Source organism: Podarcis muralis, chromosome 4, assembly GCF_964188315.1.
Source record: "Podarcis muralis chromosome 4, rPodMur119.hap1.1, whole genome shotgun sequence".
NCBI classification, from domain to species: domain Eukaryota; kingdom Metazoa; phylum Chordata; class Lepidosauria; order Squamata; family Lacertidae; genus Podarcis; species Podarcis muralis.
The window spans coordinates 68585064-68603077 of NC_135658.1; the positions used below are offsets into that span (position 1 = coordinate 68585064).

General features: G+C 39.5%; 1 protein-coding gene across 1 annotated transcript in view; it reads left to right on the top strand.

Moving 5' to 3' along the window:
- The window catches only part of MID1 (midline 1), a 266243-nt gene that overhangs the window by 67092 nt on the left and 181137 nt on the right, over window positions 1-18014 (top strand). Inside the window, exon 3 of the mRNA XM_028727705.2 lies at window positions 88-384. The gene's annotated coding sequence lies outside the window, so the exon portion shown is untranslated. The remainder of the gene's footprint in view (window positions 1-87; window positions 385-18014) is intronic.

An 18014-nucleotide genomic window follows, 5' to 3' on the forward strand; every position in this document is an offset into this window, starting at 1 on the left:
CAAATTGCATTTTATTAACTCATTTGGCATTTCTTGAGTTAACTGAAAATAGTTTTAAGTTACCTATTCTTCTCTGTCTTCTTCCAGGAATGCAATTTACAGTTATGTATATAAGGAAACCTGTTAGACTTAAATCAGCCCGGCTGGTGTTTAAGCTGCCTAGAGAGACAAGTAAGCAGGCAGCCCACACCCTGCAAAGTGGGAGTGATTGGTAGGCTGGACAGAGCACAGCTTCCTGAATCAAACTGACTACAAAACCGTTCAGCTGGTCCTAAGAGAAACAACACAGACCAGGAACACACACACAAGAACCCCTATCAAGTTTTTACAGCAGAACTTCTGGAAAATAGAATCAACTGACACAAAAGAATAATGGAGGAAGAGGTAAGATATTTGAGCTTTGTGTAGTATCTTTGTTTTCAAAGTAGAGGAGGTAAATATCAGATTGTCTAGTTCTTTACAGCTGTGATTTTTTATTTTTTTAAAAAATAAAAAGCCTCCTAAAATGGCTTTTGTGTGTGTTATAAATATCTCCAGACAGTTTATAGTGGTTGTGCTCAGCACCAGCTGTGTGGGCAATCAGTTGTTCTGGCTTATCCGACACCCCATGCGCTTCTAATTATGCTGCACTTTCTTTTCCAAAGAGACAACAAACTTTCTTATCTTAGATGTGGAATCTGAAGGGAGGGGGAGGGGAGGAGGAGAAGATGTGAAATTGCCGGACAAAAACAATGGTTTGCACATTGTATCTTTCGGTTTGGAATTCCAAGGGAATTTTCCTTAAATCTGGAGAAAAGTAAAAATCCCAGTCTTGGAGAACACGCATTGGTGTCCTTTTTCTGCTGCACAGCATTTCCTAGTACTTGCATGCAGAAAAAACAAGTAGCAACTATTTCATCACAGTAGACTGACTGATGTGTCTGGAGAGTTGTGAGTGAAAGGGATTCGTAAACTGTTTTCTTTTGAAACAGCCGTATTCTAGAGCACCAAGTGGCATACAAAAAACTATTCCAAAACAGGTGCAGAGCTTTTAATAGTGTGATACAGTTTTTCTTTTTCTCTAAGATTTAATTAAAAGCCTCGAAGAACCACATTACCTGTATTGTAGGCTTTGATTCCATGAAGTGCTGAGAAAAGAAAATACAGTGTTAATATTCCTGAAAAGTAGTATCTGTTCAGCAGTTGGTAGTATTAGCGTTGTCACAATGTTCCCTTTCTTACCACTAAGTATTTTTCTATCTATGAATGCCTATATAATAACTAGGCAATAGAACTGGGAGCTTCATGATATCTGTGGAGTTTAAAATAAAAATTCAGAATAAAGGACAAGAGCAATTTAAATGTATTTATTAATCTAAGTCACACTCATAAATATCTATCTATCTATCTAGCATTAACAAACTGCTGCAATTCAGAATGAATGAATTAATGTATTTTCTTTTAAGAGTTTCTGCAGAGGAGCGGTATGACTTGTCTTCGGAATTGAAATGAAATTGTGACTGGCTACCATTTATGTCAATGCCCCCCCCCTCCAATTGATGTGCATTCATAGGCATTGCACAAATAAAATAAATGAAACTTTTGTCTAGGGCAGTATATGAAAGTAATATTGGGATTACACGCAAAGCTGATGGATTGCTGACCACCAAATATAATAACTATGCTCAGTAATGTGTTTCTGATTTCAACTTCTTTATGTTTGTACAATGCCATTTATTACAATGGAATTTGTCTGCAGTAAAAAATCTGGAACCTGAGAACTAGAAGTTTCCTAACTGTAAATGTATTTCATGCGTTTCTGGGTTGGTTTTTATTGTGCTCCAAAATGATTAATGTAAAATGTTTTATTTATGTAAGACATTTCTATACAATTCTTCATCAATGATTCCATGGCAGTGCACAACAGTGCAAGTACCGTTCCAATGAAATTGACACCAAATACAATAAAATAATCCAAACCCATATTAAACAATCCAATTTATATTAATGGCTAAAGAGAAATGTTGATAAATCATTCTTTGTTACACTAACTGGAAGCCAGCATAGACATATTTACCTGGAATCGAGGATCTTCAACATCTTAAGGATCTTGGCTTCACAGGAAACAACACACAAAAAATCCATGGAAAACATTTTTTTAATTACTGAAAATATGATTGAATGGGAAATGATACCTTTGAGAGCATGACCTCACAGCATGCCACAATCACTTGTGGTTGTATCCAATGATGTCTTTGGGTTAGTGGAAAGCAGTTTTATTTGTGGAAGGTGATATCCTCAAAACTTCTGCTGAGGGATGGGGAGCCTCTAGAACAGGGGTAGGCAACCTAAGGCCCAGGGGCCAGATGCGGCCCAATCGCCTTCTAAATCCGGCCCGCGGACGGTCTGGGAATCAGTGTGTTTTTCCATGAGTAGAATGTGTCCTTTTATTTAAAATGCATCTCTAGGTTATTTGTGGAGCATAGGAATTTGTTCATTCGCCCCCCCCCAAAAAAATAGTCCTGCCCACCACATGGTCTGAGGGATGGTGGACTGGCCCACGGCTGAAAAAGGTTGCTGACCCCTGCTCTAGAACATGGCACAGAAGGCTGCAGTAGCTAGGGTGGAGTGGCAAAAATTGGGTGTGTTGCGCTGACAGTGTTATGTATACCCCTTTGTCTCAGTACAACCATGGTAGAAAACCTGTGGTTCTCTAGATGTTATTGGACTACAACTCCAAGCATCCATGTCCACAGGATTGTGTGTAGTTGCAATGGAGTCTGCTGGTGGCTTTGGATTGGTGAACAAGCTGAAGTGTAATTCAGACAAGACAAGCATTGCATATATTTAACAGAATTTGTATACTGCTTAATTGTAAAAACCTCTAATCAAATGTTGGTTGAGGGTTGTGATGATTCTGAATGAGGTATTCAGCCTTTTTCTGCGCTCCTCCTGAAGAAACAAGGATGGAAATGGGGCTTTCTTAACTTCCAAGACCTGGATGCTCAGTTATAATGGCAGTGGCCGCAAGCTGTTGGTTTGTTTGTTTTTTACAAATCAGCTTATACTCAAAATGTATCCTGTCCTGAAAGAAAACCCAGACTTAGTCTTAGTTTGATGCAATGGGCCTTGTGTGGAGCTGCCTCTGAAAATTGTCTGGAAGCTTCAGCTGAATTACCACACAGCTGGGATGGTAATGATGGAAGATGCCTGTTCAGGCCATATAACACCAGTGCTTTCTCAGCTTCACCAATTACTAGTTTTCTTCTAGGCTCAGGTTAGTGTGCTTGCTCTCACACTTTTAAAACCAGAAATAGTTCGGGACCAGAATATCCTAGCAATTGCATTCCTCCATAGGCACCTGTGTGGGACTTCAGTTCCCCTACAAGGGCACTCCTTTGGGTACCACTAGGTCTTATGGAATGCAAGTAAGTAGCCAGGAAAGAGCCTCTTCTGTTGTGGCATCCAGGAACCTTGCATAGCTTCTGTAGAAATATTTCTTGGCTCTTCTTGCTGTCTGATTTCAGGCGGGCAGAAAAAAATCATTTTATTTAGACAGACGTTTTCAGGACTCTCATTATGTATCTGTTGCTATTCATTTTAACAGCTTTTGTCAAAACCGGTTGCTTTATTGTTATAGTTCATTTTTAAGATGTGCTATATTGCGTGCGGTATCCTTTAAATTTTATTTATTGTATATATTTTAATGAAGATGGGATATTAATGAAATTATAGTAGGAATAATGCTTTGCCATTTATGTACAGAGCCATATCTAGAAGTACCTTTGGTCATTCTGGTGCAATGTCTGACAAATGTTTAGCCACTAGGTGTCTTAAGTGTGCTAGAAATTAAGATGATTGAAAAAACAGTAATTATTTCAGTGGGGTTTTGTTTTTTTTAATTCTTTTGAACTATGGTAATATTCTCCAGTTTCTACATTTATATAGGACAGAAACTTTGCACTCTTTTGTGAGGTGTTCAAAATGGCAAGATCCGATACACTTTCTCCTTTCTCATTTTTTGCAATAATGTGCGAAAGATGGAGTTTTTCCACCTCTGGAGTTTGGGCATCTCCCTTCATGGAATGTGTGCCTTCCTCTCTTGTAGCTTACACTGTACTGGTGAAACAATGAAGTGTGAATTGCTTGTCGCTTCCTCTTTTTCAAGTTCCTGTCGTGTCCCTTTAACTGTTAGCTGCACTTCTCTGGGTTTAAGACTATAGAGTCATAAGAAAACACCTATATCTGACCAGGGGTATGAGAATGGCTGCTTACCTGGTCCAGAGGTGGGCAGAGGTTGTGGCCCAGTGCAGCAACCCCTCACACCCACAGGGGGAGAAAATGACCTCCGTGACGGGTTGCCCTCCTGAAGTTTGAATGTGCCCTATCAGGAGCCTGGGTGGCGAAGTCATAGATGATTTTTAAAAATTAATTTGTATACTGCTTATAAGCCAAAATATGTGCATCTAAGGCATGCAATATCCATACCATATTGATAAATGAAGATGATAATTGTGATTTTAATGAGAAATAATGCGGGCCCATAGAGAGCCATATTTTATGTTGTGCTTTAGGGAGACCGGATATGGTAATGTACCTTAATACCAGCATTTTCCTGATCACTTTGCCTAAAGCGGTAGCTGTAGAAAAAAAACAATATAACAGCCTGATCTGTCTCAGAAGGAATTAAGGTCACAAGATTATTATTATTATATTCATTCTGAGGAAGGCAACTAGCCATAATACAGAGTATTATGGGAATGCAGTTTCTTAAACTGTGCTAACCCTATAGCTTTCCTCCATAAACCTCGGGTAATATATATTTTCAAATAAGATTCATCTAAGTACTAAAACATTAATATTTTTGAATAGTTCTGATAGAAAGGCAGCTTTCAACTTGCAATATAATCTGTGGAGCAGAATTAAAATCTAGTTTTATAAATTGATTTCTGATCACCAGGCATTTGGTTCTCTGATTTCCGACTTAATCTTTGTGAAATATGAAATGCGGCACTATTGCTAGCAAAAAGAAAATGAAGCATTCTGGTGCCATGTCCCAACAGACCTCCTGAGTTCATGTAGGCACTTGAGGCATTGTCTTTATAGTTGTCTAAACATGAGGCAAGGCTGAAGGGAGAGAAAATCTCTTTGATATGACAGACTGAGCTTTAACATATGACTGGTTGGGATTTTTGTTTATGTGCCAGGCTGTGAACCTCTATTCTTTGTAGCTATTGCTCTTTATGGGAAAGCTGCAGTGCTGCAGTTAGTTAATTTTATACTCTGAACAGAATGAGTATTGCAGGGGGCACTTTTTAGATGGAAATACAGTCGTACCTTGGATCCCGAACGCCCTGGAACTCGGACATTTTGGCTCCCGAATGCCACAATCCTGGAAGTTATTGTTCTGGTTTGCAAACGTTCTTTTGGAACCCGAACATCTGACGGGGCTTCTGCTGTTTCTGATTGGCTGCAGGAGTTATATGTTGTCTTCACTAATATATGTGTGTTTGTGCACACTTTATGCCAAGTATATGCTTTCATGTACACATTACTTGGTTGGAAAACTGCATTGCAAAATTTGGAGAAATGCAGGTTTCAAAGGATGAGTGTGTTTCACTTCTTAAATTGTTTTAGGAAGTGTGAATTAGGTTAATTCACCTTTAATGGTGAACTAAACCAAATTCCCTCCCCATTCCTAATCTAGGGTTGTATTCAGCCTAAAAGCTGGTATTTGTAGACAAACATATTGCTGCCCTACTTAATAGCATTTTTCAAACACTGGGGCATGATTTACAATGTGGTTGCAAGAAATAGTGATCAGTACTCATATCTTCCCTATTTCCCACTTTATACTTTTTTAAGGTAGCAGGTAGCAGCTTTGAAATTACTTCCTCGTTGTGTAATGTCATGGTTCGATTTTCTGTTAGGACACCATTTATGCACCAGATAATTGTAATTTTTTCACTTGATATTGAATAATGCCACATAGCAGTTTGAAATGTTCTGTCTCCTGCCAGAGTTATGCAGCTGCGCTTAAAACTCTGCTGGCCAACTCAGTATATAATATGTTTTGCTTCTGAAACGCTGCCATATTACCTCCATTAGCACAGTGGTTGGTTTGCAAACATCTGTTTGCTCTTATTTTGCCTATGCTTCTTCAGATCTGTTTCTACATGACGTAAATCAGTGGCATTTGACTGGGATGTGTGATTTGTTTGCTACATAAAATGTTAAGAAATCGAGCAAAATAGCTACCCTGGAGCAATGACATGAATAGACACATGGCAGGGGGAAAGATGCTGATTGTGTGTGATGTCTTTCATGAGTTGAGATAGTCACGTGATTATCCATTTAGAAATAATTATTGGCCTCAGAAAACCCAAACCTAACCAGAGAAAGGATAAACAAAATCAAGGAAGTGGAATATATATACATATATGTGTATGCATGCTTGGATGCAAAAGATTTTTGTTCATGGAATATCTTCTCACTGTCAGAAGCTGCACTGCATAGTCATTGCCATCTCTGCAGGATGGCTGGAAGTAAACCCAGTTGTGTTGGAGGTGATGTAGTGTTCCCAGACTAACTCCCAGCACACAGTAGACAGAATTTTGGGAGGAGCTTGCTGCAAACGTTGGCCAAGAGACAGAAGAAAGGATACAATGGTACCTCGGGTTACAGGCGCTTCAGGTTACAGACTCCGCTAACCCGGAAGTAGTACCTCGGGTTAAGAACTTTGCTTCAGGATGAGAACAGAAATCGCGTGGTGGTAGCGCAGCAGCAGCGGGAGGCCCCGTTAGCTAAAGTGGTACCTCAGGTTAAGAACAGTTTTAGGTTAAGAACGGACCTCCGGAATGAATTAAGTTCTTAACCCGAGGTACAACTGTATTTTTGTGACCCAATGGACATCTGGTTAGGTAAAACATCTGGGATTCTATAGGGAGTTTTGATCCCTTAGTTCCACATCTTTGCTGGGAGCAGTCTGTTAAGATCTCGGATGGGAAAGAGATTCTAGCTGTCCAGGGGAAGATGCAAAACTACGGGTGTGTATATGAGAAAGTATATAGGCCCAATCAAAGTTATCCCTCCATTCACTTTAATGGGCCTCAGTTTTGTTGATTTTTAAAAAAATTCTCCATGCATAAACTATGCACACTGTAAGGTTCCAAATGGACGCAACTTGCTTTATATTTCAACATTCTTACTGTTCCAGTAACTAATGAAGGATGATAAACATAATTGTGTGCAGTTTCCTCTTATGTAACTGGCCACTTTTGCCGTTATGGAGGTCATTTATGTATGTTCAATTCTTCATGAAGTTCATTTTTTTTCTAGCACTTTGCATACACACCCACACACACAATCTTAGCTGCTTGACCTTAATATAATATTAAATGTCTACCTCATATCTATCTATCTAATTGCAAAGGCTAAAAGAAAGTGAGCTATGTAAGCTAGTGATCACTTTAATTGAAATGGAAAGCAAAAATTATGTGCTATGGGACATAACCATCATGAATGATAATAATGGGCATCAACATGTGTCCTGCATTTCCAATAAATAGAGTCATATCTGCTGATAATTTTCCTGAGATTGACTAGGGTGATTTGCCATCTGGTCATTATTTTCAGAAACTTTTCTTTTAAGTTTGAATACAAGAGAACGGTGTTATTACGTTTCAATATCTATTCCCATTATACATATATCAAAGGTTTGCCAGTATTTTAACCATATAGTTTTGCTTACTCTGCCTTGCCTTCTGTGTCTTGGAGGCCATATAGACTTTTATATTTATTTCAAAAATAAAAAACAACAACTTTTTTCCAGATTCTGTCAATTCCCTTGTTTAAAAGTAGAATTTTTCAATTAAGGGTCACATGCTTGGATCTTAAAATCAATTTCCTTACGTTTCCTGCCCCCTTCTCTCACTGTGAAAACCCTTGAAACTGCCACCCCATGACTCTGCAGGACATAGGTGGCTGCTGCTGAACAAAGAATATTGGGGCATGGCGAGGGGCTGCTGGCCTAAAGAAAGAATGTCCCCAGAATTGATGTGGCTTATTTAGTCGCTCTCCACATCCCATCCCACATGGTTCAAGATAGCCCCTCCCAGTCTTGGAGGGACAAAGGTAACTGGTGGTGGTGGAGAAATTTTCCTTCTGTAAGCTTCCTTAGGTTATCTTAGTTTTCATTTTCAACCCAAAGTAGCGTATCCTCCTGCATGCATGCTTAATCAAAACGCAGAAAATCGAGTTCTACTTAACAATATCTATATACTGATATTGATTAGCTTTCCATTTAAATTTTCCCAGTAGTGCTCACTGTCTTTACATTCCAGAAGCAACTGAAGAGAGAGTGTTGACAGATCTGTTGCAGTGAATTTGGGGAATGGCAAGATGTGGGAGGTATCTTCATTGTATGAATTAAGAACAAGTGCTTGAATTGTCCTTTATTTCAGCCCATAAATCATGGCATGATTCACATAGTAGCCACTCTATGGTAGTTTGATGGTTACGTAATCCCCTTTGGAAAAATCCAAGAATTTATTCTTGATCGGTGTTGCCATCTGTCTATAGTTACTTTTACTTCTAGCTTTAAACTATAAAACAGGAGAGTATTAATTCAGATTCATGGATGACTTGTTTCTTGCATCAAATAAAATAATACATTTGGAGCGATAATAGAAATGTCCAGTGGAAATAATATTAGCAATAATTGTGCATCTATTGAAAAATAATAATGATGAACATTAGTACTATTCATTACATGGCATGCTGATCCTAAAATCCTGGCAAGGCTGAGATGGGAGTTTGTAAGTATTCCTGTAACTCATCTCAACAGGAGAATTAAAACAGAATTTAGGAAGTCAGCTGCATAACTGTAGCACAAGGTCAGCCTGGTGTAAGTAATGGGTCTAGGTCAAAACTGAGGAGTAAGCCTGAAGAAAACTGGAAATTGGAAGCAGTGGGCAGACAAGGAAGTTGGAAGATTGGGAAGGAAGCAGGTGGCAAGAAGAGCCATGGGTGGGTGGGAAAGTTAACAAAAAGAGACTCTTCAAGATCCAGGATATGCTTTAGTCCAGGCAAAATTCTAGTTATAACCTGGAAACACTTATAACCAGGCTAATCATTAAGAACCAAACAACCACCAAAGAGCCATGTTTGTGGCCTAGAAAGAATTCCCCCTTTTCTCTCTTGACTTTATACTTCATTCACTCTTGATATAAAGTGTGTTTATACCAAACAGAGACTAGGAAGCACCTGATTCAAACCCTCATGCTGATAATAAAATGAACTGGTCAAATATAATTAGGTTAAAAGGTATGAGTATGAAAATGCATCCATGAATAATTTGTGCAATGCAAGACACAGCCATGCAAAAACACATATCCACCATAAAATATAACTTTAAACAATGAGGGGAATGGAGCAATATTGTCTGCTGACTATGTCTGGAATGTTCGAGATGATGGCTGCGTGACAATAAAACAATGAATAAAATTTGTTTTGGGGCTTAGGATAAAGCACTGACTTGATACAATCAACAAATCTATACTTGACATGTCCCCTGTGGTCCTGCCACAGCACTGAGTCATTAATTACTGTGTGTGGATCAATGTCCATTCTTTGCAGGGTATCCATTATATGTACTTGCTTTAGGGACCAATGTTGTGGTCCTGTATGATTCAGGATAAAAATTAGTCAGTGAACCAAGATCAGGGTAGGTGGGGGGAAGGACGAAAAATAGCAGCAGAGAACCATGAAAAAAGGAAATGGGATTGATTTGATTTTTTTTTATACTTTCCATTACCTCACATTTGTGAGTCAGTATTTCTGAGGTCAGTCAGTAACTTTAGAAGTTGAGTTAGAGCAAACTTTGTGAATAGGTTTTCTCTTTCTTTGTTAAGACAGTTGCAAAGTTCCATTGTATGTGAACTTTCTCTTTGTCCTTCAGAAACAAACCCACACAAGATCAAATCTGAGAAGTTGATTTGTTACGTCAGGTGCTTTCAGACTTTTTGCCTTCATGGGACTTATCCCACATTGATTTGTCTGCCAATGAACTCCGGTCAGTTCATGTGGAAAGTTGGCCAGCTTGTCCTGAAAATGTACTGTGGGATATACTTGACACTTCCCCAAAGTTGCTGAATGGCGGTGAAGTGCAAACTATTCGCCAGGGAAACTGCAGTTACTGATTTTCTTTTTGGGTTACTCTTATAAGTTTATCTGGACTTCTCAGAGCACAGCCATCCCCAGAAGACCTCCTGTGCAATCTTCAGGATGGGCTTGACCTTCCAGAGAGGCTTTTCAGGGGGCTGAAGTGGGGAGAAGGGGGTGGGAAACTTTCCTTCTGCAAACATCCCTAACATAACCTATCTTAGGATCCAAGCCTATGTATTTGGTAGTGGGCACACAGCAATGCATGTGGCTGACACTGACACGACAATCCTGAAAAAGGGTTCGTATAAGCACATGTTTGGGCTGGCAATTCCATGTATTTGTAATGTAAGCAAGCTTTTTCAGTTGGCATGAAATGAGCATTGACATCAATCGTACACGTCCTAGTCATTTTTCTCTTCTGGCCGGGAAGAGAAATGCCACAAGGATCACTTCCTGTTGCACCCAGCTACGTCAGGTGCACTAAGCAGGTAAGCCTGCTGCTGAAGAGTAGACATATGCCTAGGAATGCCAGGATTGTTAAAGTAACTAGTGGGACAGGAAGGAGATGAACTAGGTGGCTCAAATATTAAGCTGATAAGAACAGATTAATTAACATAGGTGTTTTCGCCTTCAGACTATGAGCTCTGTTGGTTAGAGCATGGTGCTGATAATGCCAAGGTTGCAGGTTCATTCCCCATATGGGACAGCTGCATATTCCTGCATTGCAGGGGGGTTGGACTAGATGATCCTCTATAATTCTCTATATTATAGAGATTCTATCATTTTAGCCATCTAGATGTCTGAGGAAGATCCTGGTTGACTGCAGGGGCATACAACATAACTCTCTGGCTCTGCTAATAAGCACAAAAGTCAACATTCTATTGACAGGATTCTTTGCTAAAATATCTTGGTATTACTCTGTTACTGCTTTTCGTTCATAGTGCTATTGCTACAGAGTGATAACCAATGTGTGCCACATTTTCCACATTTGAAGTTTGAATAATATGTTAAGTCAGATATTGCTATGTTGTAACTGCTGGCAAATACCCACTTTTTAACGCCAAGCAGCTCTTTAGATCTCTGTTGACTTGGTTGATGTAGGTTGTTTCATGACTTTCTACAATATCAAGCTCATTCCTATAAAAATGAAAGTTTAATTAAAGCTCTGCATCTAAAATTATTTTGTAAAGATTAAATCAGGCCGTAATTCGTAAATGACAGTAATTACAGAGAGCTGCAGTTCCATATGTCTGTTCAAAGCCATCTTTTAACAAGTTGCCTGGAGACTTTTTTTTAGTACTTGGGCAAGCTAAAGACCCAAATAAGGTACGTTTGGAAGAAGACATTTTACCAAGTATGATTTAGTAATATTCCTATATCAGAACCAGATCTATAATTCATAATGTTTATATTTAAGACAGATATAAAATAAAGCGGGTTAATTCAAAACAGCACCACAAAAATCTTGTCCCATCAACCATGGGTGGCAGATAAAGCTATCTTTTAGTTGATCACAATCCTGTTAGTTTTTGTAAACATCTTGGCTGGAGTATTTGTTTCTGTGAAATAGCAAATTAAATGCTGTGTGTTTATACTGTTCTTAGATTTTTGTAAGCTTCCTTGAAGCTCCCTTGGGCCTGAAAGTGCAAGGCGTTGGGTATTGTAACAAAGTAAAATGAATAATGCAAGCCCTTTTCCACATAACTGGAAATTATGTACAGTGAATAGATGCAGTTGCAGTGAGTGTATCTGGTGTCAGCCTACACACATGTATGACTTGATTCCCCCTGCTTTTCTCTGCACCCTAGGTTGCAAATATAGAGCCTAGGGGGCAACATACACAGATTATGTACAAAACAGAACCAATGAATCCATCGGGGTTAGGGGAGCAGGGACAGTTGGTTTGATCCTGCTTTATGTACATCATTGTACATAAAGTGATCATGATAAATGAAGTTCTTCTGGGACAGTGAAGAAAAGACAGAAAGATATGAGCCTCTCTCTGCCCCGAGCAATCAGTGGGGAAGAGCGTGAAGGAGAAAGCAGAGGTATAGCATTGTATTTTAAGTTTCAAAGCCACGTTATTGAACCAAAGCTATGAGCAGATACAATATGAATATAGGTTATACGGCGGAGATATATGAAGTTGTATTATTCATCAGGGTCCTGAACGCACATGCAACTTTGATGTAATGAAAGAGTGAACGAAAGTTCATCATTAAACAATCTGCCTTTGACGTTTGGCCAGGATTCAAAGAGTACCCCAGTGACAGGCTGTCTCTCTCTCTCTCTCTTTGTGTGCAATCACAGTTTCTACTATGGAATTGTGATGTCATTCTGTTTAAGGATGCCAGAAGTAGTGGGGAAAGGGCCTGGAATACTTTAGGGATGATATGTATGGGAGTTTTCCTCCCCTATATACAAACTTTCTGAATTTTCACTCTAAATGTTTTGATAGCATTAAAAGCTTGTGTCCCTCCTGTTACTCATCACAGTTTGCTAAGCAGCATGTTCATGCCAGGTTTGCAATGGAATATGGTAAAGTTATATCATTTTAGGCTGTACATTTTTGGAAGCTTTCCAGGAGATCAGTTTTCTTGCATGGGTTGAATCCTTTTTCGGGGCAATCAGAACTTGGGCTAGTTTCAAAAGTTGAGATAACTGATAGGTAAATGTTAACAAAAAGTTAGCTTAATTAGGTGTTTCATGAAAGAGCTTTCCCCACCCATTTTATTTAGATGAAAATGTTTTGGGGTGGAACAAAACCACCTAACACATTTCATGTAACAGGTAATTGATGCAATTTGATACACACTTACCTGGGAGTAAGCTACTTTTAAAAATGGACTTCCTTCTGAGTAGACATCTGTGACTGCAATAAAAAAGAATGGAATCTTTCTACACACATCCCAAACACTTGTATTAAACTCTTTCAGATGTCCCAGAAAGTACCACAAAAGTGTGAGTGTGCTAGTACACAGATTTCATTCATTTCCATGGGACTCTTTGCATACATTTCCTGCATGCTATGCTTTTTAGAGTTTTAATGAGGATGTCTCTGCCATAGGCCCATACAGAGGAAGGAAGGAAAGACCCTCCCACTGACAACCACTAGGAATTTCTACTGTGCAAGTTCCACCAAAACAAATCCAAACAGATTGCAAGGGCACAGAAGGCAGAGGTCCAGAATGGCCTTCACATTACCAGCCAGCCCTGTGGTTTGGATAGTCATTTATGCATTGCCCAAAAGGAGGAAATGCATCACCAGAAAAAGCGGATGTAGAATTTACATAGGAAAAGGTAAAGGGATCCCTGACCATTAGGTCCAGTCGTGGCCGACTCTAGGGTTGCAGCGCTCATCTCGCTTTATTGGCCGAGGGAGCCAGCATACAGCTTCCGGGTCACGTGGCCAGCATGACTAAGCCACTTCTGGCGAACCAGAGCGGCGCACAGAAACGCTGTTTACCTTCCCGCTGGAGCAGTATCTATTTATCTATTTGCACTTTGATGTGCTTTCGAACTGCTAGGTTGGCAGGAGCAGGGACCGAGCAACGGGAGCTCACCCCATTGCGGGAATTCGAACCACGACCTTCTGATCAGCAAGTCCTAGGCTCTGTGGTTTAACCCACAGTACCACCCGCGTCCCTAGAATTTACACACAAATTTAAATGTATAGACAATGATGATGATTCAATTTATTACCTGCGCATCACCAGCAGGCCCCGAGGCGAGACGGGTGACAAAAATGTAAAACAACAAAAACAAAAACAATTAAAGCAGGATACAGTCCTGTATACAGTATTCCAGTATACAGGAATAGGGTGGGCCTTGAAAACAAATGCAAATTTAGAATGAATTATTCTAATTAAAGTAGAATCTTACCATAGCAGGTGGTCAGCAGTGAGTCTGCCCATTGCAACTGGTAGGGCAGAAGGCAGGAAGACCAGCTGTAGTGGAAGGCAACGCCAGTGACAAGCAGACCTGCTCCTTGACTGGTTGGGGACTGGCTGAGAACAGACTAAGGTTGGTTAGCCAGTATCTTGTTTATGGATACAAGTGGGTCAGCCCCCACTGCTGGTGCGAACTATTGATGGGCCATTACAAGGCACTAGCTCTTTCTTATTCCCCTTTTTTATCTTTAAACTGGACTTGGCCCAGAGAGCCCTTCAAATAGAAGCTTGTCCTCTGTAACATGACACACATTGGCCACCCTACCTGCAGTAATAAAATAGGGCCTTTATGCTATGTTACCGGTAGTTGCCCTCCTGGGTCAGAGGGATTCATGGGTCTTTCAGCTATTCTGGATTGAAATTGAGCTATGTTCTTATGTCTAACTGTAGAAACACAGGCTGCAGTGAGCTGCATGTTTTGTGTGTGAGAGCGAGTGTGTGAAATGTTGATTAATCAGGAAATAGAAGTTGTCAGCTCTTAGTTCTCTAATGGCATGAATGTTTGTCCTAAGCCTCAGCTGAAAGTGTTCTCTCTTCGTGTTATTGTTTTCATTTGGTTCCCTAGAGAAATAGTAAGATCCTGTTCATAAACTGGCTGGATGTTTAGTGAAGGGTAGGAAATAATTTAACCCATTTTTACTGGTTTCTCCTGTGTGTTTGGTGTACACTTGAAGGTCACTGTGTTTGTGGGTAATGAAAGATTAATTGTGTTGTGAAATATTAAAGAACTTTGCAAGAGAGCTTATTTCCAGTTTCTTTCCTGGATAAGAGTCCAGGAGTAGGCTAGAGAACATCATGGTAGATGGAACTATGGATGGAGAAGGTAGCCGTGTTGGTCTGCCATAGTCAAAACAAAAAAATTCCTTCCAGTAGCACCTTAAAGACCAACTAAGTTAGTTCTTGGTATGAGCTTTCGTGTGCATGCACACTTCTTCAGATACCTGCACACGAAAGCTCAGGTATCTTTTTTGTTTTGACTATGGATGGAGAAGAAACTCAATTCACACCTTCTGAAACAATATGTAAACTAAAATACAGTCTAGTCTTCCTAAGGTTGCCTGAATATGTTAGTTATGGTTTTTCTCGGTTTCTCCTTTTCCCCAATCTTAAATACAGCTCTCTGCATTTTCACATCAGTTTGTGATTTTATTAAGAAGTCCTCATGAAAATTGAACAATGCAAGAATCAAAACACAGCCATCCTTCAAAAATTTCACTTCTTCAAATGTTGCAATGCACTTCCCCAACAAAGTATTGTGTGCAAAAATGTGTAAACTAGGGTAAAAATGAATATTTTAGCAAAAGTAACGTTAAAATGTGTCATAATGGAGAAAATTGCTTTGCAAAAGTGTGTATATCAGCTAAAATTTCATGGAATCATGTGTATATCAGGATAAATTAGCACTAAAATGATGGTGAATTATCAGGAGGACTCCCACCCCCCTTTAGTCTGGGGTGGAAAAATAGTCCCATATCAGTAGATTAGGATCCGAGTGGTCTGTGTATACATAAATGTGCCACCAGGTGTGAGTGGGGTGGGGATGCAGGTGGATTTTTCGTATTGTTTCGGTTGTCAATTTGCTAAAGTATTACACTTTGCCGAAGTTCTCACTTCACTCTTTTCTAATACTGTATTCCTGATCTAGTCTGACTGTTGTAACTTAACAAATATATATATATATATATATATATATATATATATATATATATATATAGTTGTTGTTGTTGTTACTAATTATTAAAATGAGCTGGTGATTTCCCAGGCCGGTATGCATCTTGCCTCAGGGTTTCTGTCTGAGTGACAAGGTGATCAACAACACCCTGCAGTTAAAGCAGTTTATGCAGCTGGATTTTTATTTTACCGGCTATGTCATGTGGAAACTTGAAATATGAACGGAATGTAACTTAAAGCCATGAACTGTGTCAGAAGTTAACCAAAAACTGATAAAGCTTGAAAGATCTTCCACCACTGCAACATACTTTTTATTGATTATTTTCCTCCCTCCCTCCCTCCCATCTCACCTCAGCCATTTATATTCAAGTTGTCTTGGGTTATGGAAACAGACTAGCAGATAGCAACATTGTGAAGTAAATGAGTGACCCATTTCATTGACAGATTGGAATATTGAAAGAGAAACCTGCACCACCCACACTACCTTCGCATCCCAGTACAAAGACTGCAAACCAGAGCCCTCCTTGAGAAGGATACCTAAAATTTTCTGAAGTCCCCTTAGTTCAAACTGAACCTGTAGTTCAGAAGTATAGGCATCAGACTCCCATTTTAACTAGAAAATCCAATTAAAGCCCCTTTTTGGAAATACATTGTCATATTTGCAAAGCTTTTTTTTTTTTTTACTGTACAGTGGTACCTCGGGTTAAGTACTTAATTCGTTTTGGAGTTTTGTTCTTAACCTGAAACTGTTCTTAACCTGAAGCACCACTTTAGCTAATGGGGCCTCCCTCTGCTGCTGCGCAGCTGCTGCAGGATTTCTGTTCTTATCCTGAAGCAAAGTTCTTAACCCGAGGTGATATTTCTGGGTTAGTGGAGTTTGTAACCTGAAGTGTATGTAACCTGAAGCGTATGTAACCCAAGGTACCACTGTATCTGGAAAAGCCTCAGAATCTCGCTGCAAGTAAGACTGCTTCACAAAGTCAGCAAGCATGCAAAGTATGGTGATGTAGAAAAAAACAGCTCCTTTTCCCTTATCCAAGAGCCCATGTAGAGTCCTTAAGTGGGTTCCCTATCTGTAGGAGAAAATAGCAGGAGCCAACCAGAGAATATTGAGAAGCAAAGCAGTAGTAAGCATGTTCTTTATTAAACTGTTGTAACAGTGTCCTCACTCACCACATGCAGAAGGGAGGAGGAACCCAGAACCTTAGTGTGCAAGCCCTTATATAGATTTTTGAAATTGCCCACCCTGTAGCTCAAGATCACCCCAAAAAACTTCATACATACATCACAGAAGGAGGCGGTCTACAACAGAAATCCTGTCTGCCAGGATACCTGACAATAGCCAGTGATTGCTTTACAGTACTTGGGCATCCCGGCCATTCCTTGGTGATGGTAAATACTTTAATTCCTGAATCCAGGTCACAGGATTCATACACGAAGATGCCCTAAAGACAGGTAAGCAAAAGGCAATGGAGAGGCTTTCCCATTTTCTTCCTCCTTGCAGAGAAACATTTGAGGTCAATTTGGGAGAGTCAAAATGGTTTCAGGATTGCTCTCCTGTACTATTTCATACTTATGTATGCGTTTGCCTTGTAAATTTATGAACATTTAATTTATATATTTGAGACCTTAAATTCTTATACCAATGAGAAGGTTTGGTGTTCAGTTTACCTGTAGCAAGTTTCTCCACCATCCCTGGTGGTGGCACCCATCTGTTTAACACCTTCTCTGTGTGTGTGAAGGTGTTAAAATATTTTCTTGAGTATTCATTCACTTTTCAGTTTAGTAGGTCATTTGTGCAATGCCGTTTGCAGAGCCATTCCAAAAGAACATCCAAACAGAGGCATTGATGGTATTCATTAATGGAGATCAATTCCTTCCATTATCATAATAGAGCAAACTCTTATCATGTAAACATAGAAGCTGGTGGTGCTGCAAAAGGCCCTGCGATTTTACTGAGTGCAAAGCTGAGAGTCAGTTGAGGTATTTCAGGGAAACATTTCTGAAGCAGATCTAACATGAATACAAATATAATTTTCTGAATGGCATCCATACAAAAATGTATTTGCGGCTAGTACATGTGAAATTGCAGCATGGCTGAAAAATGTTCAAAGGGGCTTACTGCTAGGTAAGTCTACATAGGATATGTTGTAGTGATGTTATAATGGAGGGAGAAAGTATTAGGTAATTCCACCTTGAGCTGTTTGGAGGGTGGCAAACTATAAATGTAGTAAATGATAAATAAATATG